Raw genomic sequence first — 9,725 nt, 5'->3', positions numbered from 1 at the left:
TACTTGTATATTCTGGATATTAATCCTTTGTTAGACATATATTTTGCAATTATTTTCTCCCACTCTGTTCATTGTCTTTTAACTCTGTTAATTATTTCTTTTGCTGTACAGAAGCTTTTTAGTTTGATATAATTCCATTTGTTTATTTTTCCTTTGGTTGCCCATGCTTTTGGGGTCGTATTCATGAAGTCTGTGTCGAGTCCTACTTCCTGAAGTGTTTCTCCTATGTTTTCTTTAGGAAGTTTTATTGTATCAGGGTGTATATTTAATTCTTTAATCTATTTTGAGTTGATTTTAGAATATGGTGAGAGGTATGGGTCTAGTTTCATTCTCCTGCATATTGATATCCAGTTATTGCAGCACTATTTGCTGAAGAGGCACAGGCTTGGTGCCTTTGTCAAAGAGCAGATGGCTGTAGGTGTGGGGGTTGATTTCTGGATTCTCTATTCTGTTCCACTGATCAGTGTGTCTGTTCTTATGCCAGTATCATGCTTTTTTGGTTATTATAGCCTGTGGTATAGTTTAAAGTCAGGTAGTGTTATGCCTCCAGCTTTATTTATTTTGCTCAGCATTTCTTTGGCTATGTGTGGTCTTTTGTTATTCCATATAAATGTCTGGATAGTATTTTCCATTTCTGAGAAAAATGTCATTGGAATTTTGATAGGGATTGCATTGAATTTGTATATCACCTAGGGTAGTATGGACATTTTGACAGTGTTGATTCTTCCAATAAAAGAGCATGGGATCTATTTCCATTTTCTTGTATCCACTCTAATTCCTCTCAGCAGTGGTTTGTAGTTCTCATTATAGAGATTTTTCACATCCTTGGTTAAGTCAATTCCTAAGTTTTTTTTTTTTTTTTTTTTTTTTGGTGGTTATTGTAAATGGGCAAGCTTTCTTGATTTCTCTTTCTGCAGGTTCACTATTGGAGAATCGAAATGCTACTGATTTTTGTGTGATGATTTTGCATCCTGCTACTTTACTGAAATCATTTATCAACTCCAAGATTTATTTTGTAGAGGCTTTAGGTTGTTTGATATATAGGATAATGTCATCTGCAAAGAGGGACAGTTTGACCTCATCTTTTCCAATCTGGATGCCCGTTATTTCCTTCTCTTCTCTGATTGCTCTGGCTAGCACTTCCAACACTATATTGAATAGGAGTGGTGAGAGTGGGCGTCCTTGTCTAGCTCCTGTTCTTAAAGGAAAAGCTTTGAGCTCTTCCCCATTCAGGATGATATTGGCAGTGGGTTTATCATATATGGCTTTAATTATGTTGAGGTACTTTCCATCTATACGTAAATTATTGAGGGTCTTTGTCATAAATGAATGTTGTATTTTATCACATGCTTCTTCAATATCTATAGAAATAATCATATGGTCCTTGTGTTTGATTTTATTAATATGGTGTATCAAATTTATTTATTTGCGTATGTTGAATCAACCTTGCATCCCTGGGATGAGTCCCACTTTATCGTGGTGTACAATTTTACCTATATGTTGCTGTATTCTGTTTGCTACTATGTTATTGAGGATTTTTGCTTCTATATTCATCAAGGATATCGGCCTGTAGTTTTCTTTTTTAGTTGTATCTTTACCTGGTTTTTGTATAAGGGTGATGTTTGCTTCATAAAATGTGTTTGGGAGACTCGTCTCTATTTCAAGCTTTTGGAATAGTTTGTAAAGAATTGGTGTCAATTCCTCTTTGAGTGTTTGGTAAAATTCTGCTGTGAATCCATCTGGTCCTGGGCTTTTCTTTGTTGGGAGCCTTCTGATAACAGCTTCAATCTCCTTAATTGTTATTGGTCTGTTCAGATTTTCTACATCTTCTTGGCTCATTTTGGTAGCTTGTGTGTGTCCAGAAATTTATCCATTTCCTCCAGATTTTCAAATTTGTTGGCATATAGTTGTTTATAGTAGTCTCAAATGATTCCTTGTATTTCAGATGTATCAGTTGTAATATCACCTTTTTCAATTCAAATTTTTGTTATTTGGATCTTCTCTCTTCTTTTTTTAGTTAGACGTGCTAATGGTTTGTCTGTTTTATTTATCTTTTCAAAAAACCAACTTTTTGATTCATTGATCTTTTGTATTGTTTTTGGTTTTCAATTTCATTAAATTGTGCTCTGAGCTTAATGATTTCTTTCTGTCTGCTAACTTTGGGATTGTTCTTGTTTTTCTAGTTCTTCAAGGTGAAGTGTTAGGTTGTTCATTTACCATCTTTCCATTCTTCTGAAGTAAACATTTAATGTGATAAATTTCCCCCTTAGTACTGCTTTTGCAGTATCCCACAGGTTTTATATGATGTATCATTATTTTCATTAGTCTCAATACATTTTTTGATTTCCTGTTTGATTTATTCTTGGACCCATATATCATTAAGTAGAATGCTGTTTAATTTCCATGTGTTTGTATGGTTTCCAGAATTTCGTTTGTTATTGATTTCTAATTTTAATCCACTGTGGTCTGAAAAAATACATGGGATAATTCCCATTTTTTTTAATGTGTTGAGACTTGACTTGTGACCTAACATGTGATCTATCCTGGAGAATCGTCCATGTACTGATGAGATAAATGAATATTCTGAGGTTGTTGGATGGAATGTTCTATAGATATCTGCCAAGTCCAATTGGTCTTGTGTGTTGTTTAGATCTTCTGTTTTCCTACCAATTCTTTGCCTAGATGATCTTTCTGATATTGACAGTGGGGTGTTCAGGTCCCCTGCTATTGTAGTATTAGTGTCTATTTCCTTCTTTAGGTCTAATAGAGTTTGTTTTAAAAAGCCGGCTGCTCCAACATTGGGTGCGTATACATTTATGATTGTTATGTCTTCTTGATGTATCAATCCTTTTATCATTATGTAGTGGCCCTCATTTTCTCTTTTGATGGTTTTTAGTTTAAAGTCTATTATTTCAGATATGAGAATAGCTCCTCCAGCTTGTTTTTCATTTCTGTTTGCATGGAAAATCTTTTTCCATCCTTTCACTCTTAGTCTATGTGAGTCTATATGGGTGAAGTGGGTCTCTTGAAGGCAGTATATAGTTGGATCCTCATTTTTAATCCAGTCAGCCAGTCTGTATCTTTTGATTGGGGAATTTAATCCTTTTCCATTAAGGGTTGTTATTGAAAAGTGTTGATTTACCCCTAGCATTTTACGGATTTTTGTTTGGATGTCTTAAGTGTCTTTTGTTCCTTTCTTTCTGATTTACTGTTTGTTTTCTGTATTTGTTGGTTCTTTGGGTGATAGATAGCCTGTTTTTTGTTTGTTTGTTTTCTCTTCATAGATGTGATTTTTATTATAGCAGTGGGTTTTGATTTTTCTTGGGCTTTTATGGCAGTAGTTGTTGTTTTTCAGGTACCAAACCCTAAACTCCCTTGAGAATTTCTTGTAAGGGTGGTTGTGTGGTGTTGAATTCCCCCAGTTTTTGTTGTCTGAGTAATATACGATTTGCCCTTCATTTCGAAAGGATAGCCTTGTGGAGTAGAGTATTCTTGGCTGGCAATCTCTGTCTTTTAGTATTTTGAATATATCATCCCATTCCTTTCTGGCTTTTGGGGTTTGTGATGAAAAGTCTGATGTTAGTCTCATTGGGGCTCCCTTATACGTGACTTGATGCATCTCTCTTGCAGCTTTTAAGATTCTCTTTGTCTTTAGTTTTGCCAATTTGACTATAACACGTTGTGGAGAAGACCTTTTTGGGTTGAATACGTTGGGAGGTCTTTGAGCTTCCTGAATCTGAAGGTCTTTGTCTTTTCCAATAACTGGGAAGTTTTCTGCCAGTATGTTGTTGAATATGTTTTCAGTGCAATCTCCTTTTTCCTCCCCTTCTGGATTACCCATGAATTGGATATTTGAGTGCTTAAGGTTGTCTGATATCTCTGTTAGATTTTCTTCAATGTTTTTAATTCTTTTTTTTTTTTTTGGTCTGCCTGTGTTATTTCAAACAGCCCATCTTGAAGGTCAGAAGTTCTCTTCTCTATTTTTGAAAGCCTGCTGGTTTAACTCTCTGTTGTGTTTTTTTATTTTGGTGAATGAATTCTTCAGCTCGGCAAGCTCTGGTACATTATTTTCCAGGGCATTGATTTCCTTGTACATTTCTTCTTTCAGGTCCTGGTATGATGTGTTTTTATTTTCATTAGTTGCAAAAATTTTTTAAGTTTCCCATTTAATTTCCTGTTGAACTCATAGGTTGTTCAGTATCCTTTTTTTAAAAAAAAAATTGCTTTTATTTATAAAGTTTCCAGAGTTTTGCTTGTTATTGATTAATCATTTTAATACATTTTGGTCTGAAGAGATATTTGAAATCACTTCAATAATTAAATATTTTGATATTTGATTTGTGACCTAACATGTGATCTATCCTGGATACTGTTTCATTTGTGATGAGAAAAATGCATATTCTGTAAGTGATGGTTGAAATATTCTGTATAAATACACCAGGTCCAATTGGTATAGAAAGTAGTTTGAATCCTGTGTCTTTCTGTTGAGTTGTTGCCTGGATGATCAGTCTAACGTTGAGAGGGGGTGTTTAGGTCCCCAAGTATTATTGTACTGGGGTCTGTCTTCTTCTTAAGTCTGATAGTGTTTGCTTTATATGCCTGGGTACTCTGGTGTTTGATGTATATATGTCTATAATTGTTAAAACTTCTGGCTGGATTGATAACTTTATCATTAGATAATGACCTTCTTTGTCTCTTTATATGGTTTTTGGTTTAAAGTCTATTTTATCCAATATACAAATAGCTATTCTTTCTCAATTTTAGCTTCTTTTGCATGGTATATCTTTTTCCATCACTTCATTATTAGTCAGTGTTGTCATTACAGGCAAGGTGAGTCTCCTGAAGACAGCATATAATTGGGCCTAGCTTCTTAATCCAATCTGTGAGTCTGTGTCATTTGAGTAAGGAATATAATCCATTTATATTTAGGGTGGTTATTGAAAGGTAGTGTCTTAATCATCTTATTTTATTGATTTTCATTTGAATATTTTTAATATCTTTTGTTCCTTTATTTCTCCTTTGTTGTTTGTCTTCAGTGTTTGTTGCTTTTTTTGAGGTGGTAAGACACAGTTTCTTTCTCATTCTCTTTTGCATATTTGTTCTACCAAAGAGTTTTGTTCTTTTATGTGTATTCATGGTAATTATCTTTTTTTTGGATAACAGATGCAGAACTCCCTTGATGATTTCTTTTTCCTTTAGTTGAAACATAATTGGTTGTGCATATATGTGGGGTAGTGCATTGAATATCAGTACCTGTGTGCTATATGTGATGCTCAAATCAGGATAATTAGTATATTCAACATTACACAATGTAATCATTTTTTGTGACACTTTACCAATTTCTTTTTAACCCAGTTCTCATTCCCCCATCCCAAACCTGGTAATCTCAGTTCTGTTCTCTCCTTTTAAAAGTTCCCTTGAGGATTTCTTGTAGTACTAATCATGTTGTGCTGAACTCCCACAGTTTTTGTTTTTCTGGGAAATACACTATTTTTCCTTCATTTCTGAAGGACAGCCTTACTGAGTATATATTTTTGGCTGGCAGTTTTATCATTTAGCATTTTGACTTTATCATTCCATTCTCTTTTAGCCTATAGGGTTTCTGCTGAGAAATCTGCTGTTAATCTGATGCAGACTCCTTTATATGTCACTTCATGTTTTTCTGTTGCTATTTTTAGGATTCTCGCCTTTCCTGTGAGTTTTGCTAGTGAACTATAATGTGTCTTGAAGAGAAACATTTTGAATCAAATCTTTTTGGGGATCTTTGAGCCTCCTATATCTGAAGGTCTGTTTCTCTCCCAATACCTGGGAAATCTTCCACTATTATTTAATTGAACATATTTTCTATGCCTTTACTTTTCTTTTCCCCTTCCTGAACATGCATTATTTGGATGTTTATGCTCTTAAGGATGTCTGATAACTCTCATAAATTTTCTTCACTTTTTAAATTCTTTTTTATTTTCTTTCTTTTTTGTGCACCTGTGTTATTTTGAAAAGAATATATTTGGGATAAGAAATTCTTTCTTCACCTTGCTACAGCTGCTGCTTAATCTCTCAGTTGTGTTTTGTTTTGTTATTTCATTGAATGAATCCTTCAGTTCTAGGAAATCTGCTACATTCTTTTTTAAGGCATTTATGTCTTTGTAAATTTCCTCCTACATATCCTGGATAGTTGCTTTTCTTCATTGTGTCATCTAATTGAGTATTCTTGTATCTTATTGAGTTTCCTTCAAATTGTTTCTCAGAATTCCTGTTCAGTCATTTCAAGGATTTCATGGTCTATTGGGTCTGGTAATTGAGAATTATTGTATTCCTTTGGTGGTGCCATATTGTCTTGTGGGTTTTTCTTTCTGTATTTCTATTATCTCTACATTGATGTCTGGTGACATTGTAGAGTAGTTGCTTCTTCTATTACTCTAGATTGGGCTTTGAAGAAAGAGACTACCTCTGGTGTTTGTTACTATTGAGTAGGATATTTTAGTATTGGTTTGGGGTAGGTGCAGTGTGTAGTCCCCATGTTGGTTCTTCAGCCATATTCAATGTCAGAGTTGTGCCTTTTGCCTTCATGGCCTAGGCACTGGGGAACTTAGGGGTTTCTTACTGTGGTTATTGACATTGTGATGAGTCATCAAGGATGTGGGTGAGATGTCAAATACTTAGGTGAAGTGCCTGGGTGTCTTTTGACTGGGGTGGGTAACCCTGTGCAGGCTTGTTGGCTCCCTGGCTAGTGTCCCTTGACCCTGATTAGTGTACTGGGGTATACTGGATCTCTTCACCTTGAATGGGTGATCTTTGGTGGGATTTCCCTTTGCTTGTTCCTATAGGCTAAGGATTCTTCTGGGTTCTTGCTTCCTTTGGTGGGGGGATGTGTTTTTATTGGCTTCCTAGGAGTATTTTTCTGTACACGATTTGGATATCTTGGGTTTCTGAACTTTCCAAGGTCTCTGCATTTGTCTCTCTCCAGGTCTAGGCAGTTGTTTGTACTGTGTACATAGTTTCCACCCCTGGGGGCAGCATAATTCCCCCTGTGAGTTGGGTTACTGAGACATGGGTCTGTGCTGGCTCACCACTTTCTAGTGACTCTGCTCTGGATCCTCCTTGTGTCAATGCATGGTAGTGGTAGTGCGTCCTATGCACAGCTGTTCTGATAGCTGTAGTGATGGCAGTGTGGTCATTTGCTAGCATCAGCAGTGGCAAGAGCTGTAATGCAGGTAGTAGTGGTCAAGCATCCTGCACACAGCTGGTCTGAAGAGACAATAGCATGGGTTGTGGATCATGGCAGCAGCTCTGGGAGCCACACTATAGATAGCAGTGTCAGGGAGTCATGCATATGGCCAGTCTCCTGGTATGAGAGCCATGGACTAGATGGTTGATGGGTGTGTTAGTCACACTGGAAATGGCTATGTAGCTCACTCCCATGCATAGCCAGGCTGGCTGGTGCTGTGTCTAGGGCAACATCCTGATGTACTGCTGGTCTGGCTAGTGCTACAGTGATGGTGGGAATGGTTGCCAGCAACAGCAGTATCAGGAGCCTTGCTGTGGGTAGTAGCAGTGGGCAGGGTGAAGTTCACTGTGGGAAATGGGCATCAGTCCTTAGGCTTGAGAATGTCATCTGCAAGTGAGCAATTGGTGGTGGTGGTCCTCTTCTGGTCTTCTCTGAGAGGAATACACCCCAGGTTCAAATAGCCCACAATATTCCCACAATTCTTCACTTTTAAGTTTGATATAATCCCATTTGCTTGCTTGTGGTTTTGTTGCCTGTGGTTTTGAGGTCTTATTAATAAAATGTTTGACCACCCCTACAACTTGGAGTGTTTCTTCTGAGTTTTCTTCTAGAAATTTTATAGTTTTGGGTCTTACATTTAATCTATAACTCATTTTGATTTGATTTTTGTATATGGTGAGAGATAAGGGTCTGATTTCATTCTGCTACACATGGACATCCAGATTGCACAGCACCATTTATTGAAGAGGCTGTCCTTTTCACAGAGTATGCTTTTGGCACTTTTGTCACACATCAGTTTGCTGTAAGTATACATCTATAATTCTGGGTTCTCTTCTCTCGTTCATTGGTCCATGTGTCTGTTTTCTTGCCAGTATCATGCTGATTTAGTTACTGTAGATTTGTAGTATATTTTGAAATCAGAAAGTGTGAGGCCTCCAACTTTTTCCTCTTTGGCTCTCTACTACTTATACAATTGAGTTTTCTGGTTTTGTAAACTTTCTGTTATAAATTAGAAGTCTTTTGTTCTACCTTAAAGAACTCCCTTTAGCAGTTTCTGTAGGAAGTCTGGCGGTCATGAATTACCGTAACTTTTGTTTTTTCTTAGAAACTTTTGATTTTTCATTTATTTCAGAAAGACATCTTTGCTGTTTAAAACATTCTTGGGGGGAAGATTCTTCCCCCTTCAATACTTTCAGAATACCATTTACTTTTTCTGGCCTGTAAGGTTTCTGCTGAGAAAACTGATAGTCGTGTTGGGACTTCTTTGTACATGACGTGTTTCTTATCTCTTGCCACTTTCAGAAAGTTTGGTCTTTGATATTTAATAGTTTGATTATTATGTGTCGTGGTGAACTTCTCTCTGGGTTAAGTTTAATTGGAGACTTCTGCACTTCCCGTACCTGGATGTTGCCATATTCCTCCAGATTAGGAGTTTTCAGTCAATATGTTTTTAAAGATTCTTTATGGCCTTGTTTTTATTTCTTCCCATTCTTTTTTTTTTTTTGTGTGTGTGTGTGTGTGTGTGTGTGTGTGTGTGTGTGTGTGTGTGACTGGTAAGGGGATTGCAACCCATGGTATGGTGTCACCCACACCGTGCTCAGCCAGTAAGCACACCAGCCATCCCTATATAGGATCCAAACCCGCGGTCTCGGCACTCCCAGCACCACTGCGCTCTCAGTGCCTCACTCTCCCGAGTGAGCCACGGGGTCGGCCCCCATTCTTAAATTCATATTACGTACAGTCAGGTCTCCTGATGGTGTCCCATAATTCCAGAAGGCCTTCTATCATATTTTAAATGTTTTATTTTTCCCTCTTACTGAATAATATCAAATGGCCTAAACTGAAGGTCACTGATTCTTTCTTCTGGGTGGGTGAGCCTACTTTTGAATCTTTTTGTTACATTTTTCAGTTTAGTCACTATAAAATTATGGGATGCTTTACAAATTTGCTGGACATTCTTGCACAGAGGACCATACTAATCTTCTCTGTGTTATTCCAAATTTAGTATATGTGGTGTCAAAGCAAACATTATTGTTGTTTATCTATTTCCTCCTTTAAAACTGCAGTTTTTGCTTCATGTGTTCTGGTGCTCCGTAAGTACATGTAAGTTTATCATTGTTTTATTTTTTGAATTGATTGACCTTTTTATAATAGTAAAGTAATCCTATTATCTCTGCAAATATTTTTGTTTTAATGTCTATTTTGTCTAATAATAGCATATGCACTCCAGGTTTCTTGTTGTTGTAGTTTGCCTGATATCTATTTTTTCATCCTTTTACTTTCAATCTATTTGTATCTTTAGACCTAAAATTCTGTCCTATAGACAGTCTTTATATAGATCTTTTAAATAACCCACTTGTCCATTTTAACCTCTTAATTGGATTGCTTAATCTAGTCTCACTTTATGCTAGTGTTAATATGATCAATTTTGCGGCTGCCATACTATTCTTTGCTTTTTATGTGTCTAATGGCATTTTTGTTCTTCTGTTAATCTTCTTTT

General features: G+C 36.4%; 1 non-coding gene across 1 annotated transcript; it reads right to left on the bottom strand.

The window, feature by feature from the left end:
• Positions 1 to 9,146: 9,146 nt before the first annotated feature.
• Positions 9,147 to 9,252, bottom strand: LOC134368793 (U6 spliceosomal RNA). Its single transcript, XR_010022498.1, has one exon. It is a non-coding gene; the product is annotated as a U6 spliceosomal RNA (small nuclear RNA).
• Between the last annotated feature and the right edge of the window lie 473 nt (positions 9,253 to 9,725).

Source organism: Cynocephalus volans, chromosome X (genome assembly GCF_027409185.1).
Source record: "Cynocephalus volans isolate mCynVol1 chromosome X, mCynVol1.pri, whole genome shotgun sequence".
NCBI classification, from domain to species: domain Eukaryota; kingdom Metazoa; phylum Chordata; class Mammalia; order Dermoptera; family Cynocephalidae; genus Cynocephalus; species Cynocephalus volans.
This window is presented reverse-complemented; position numbering and strand designations above follow the sequence as displayed.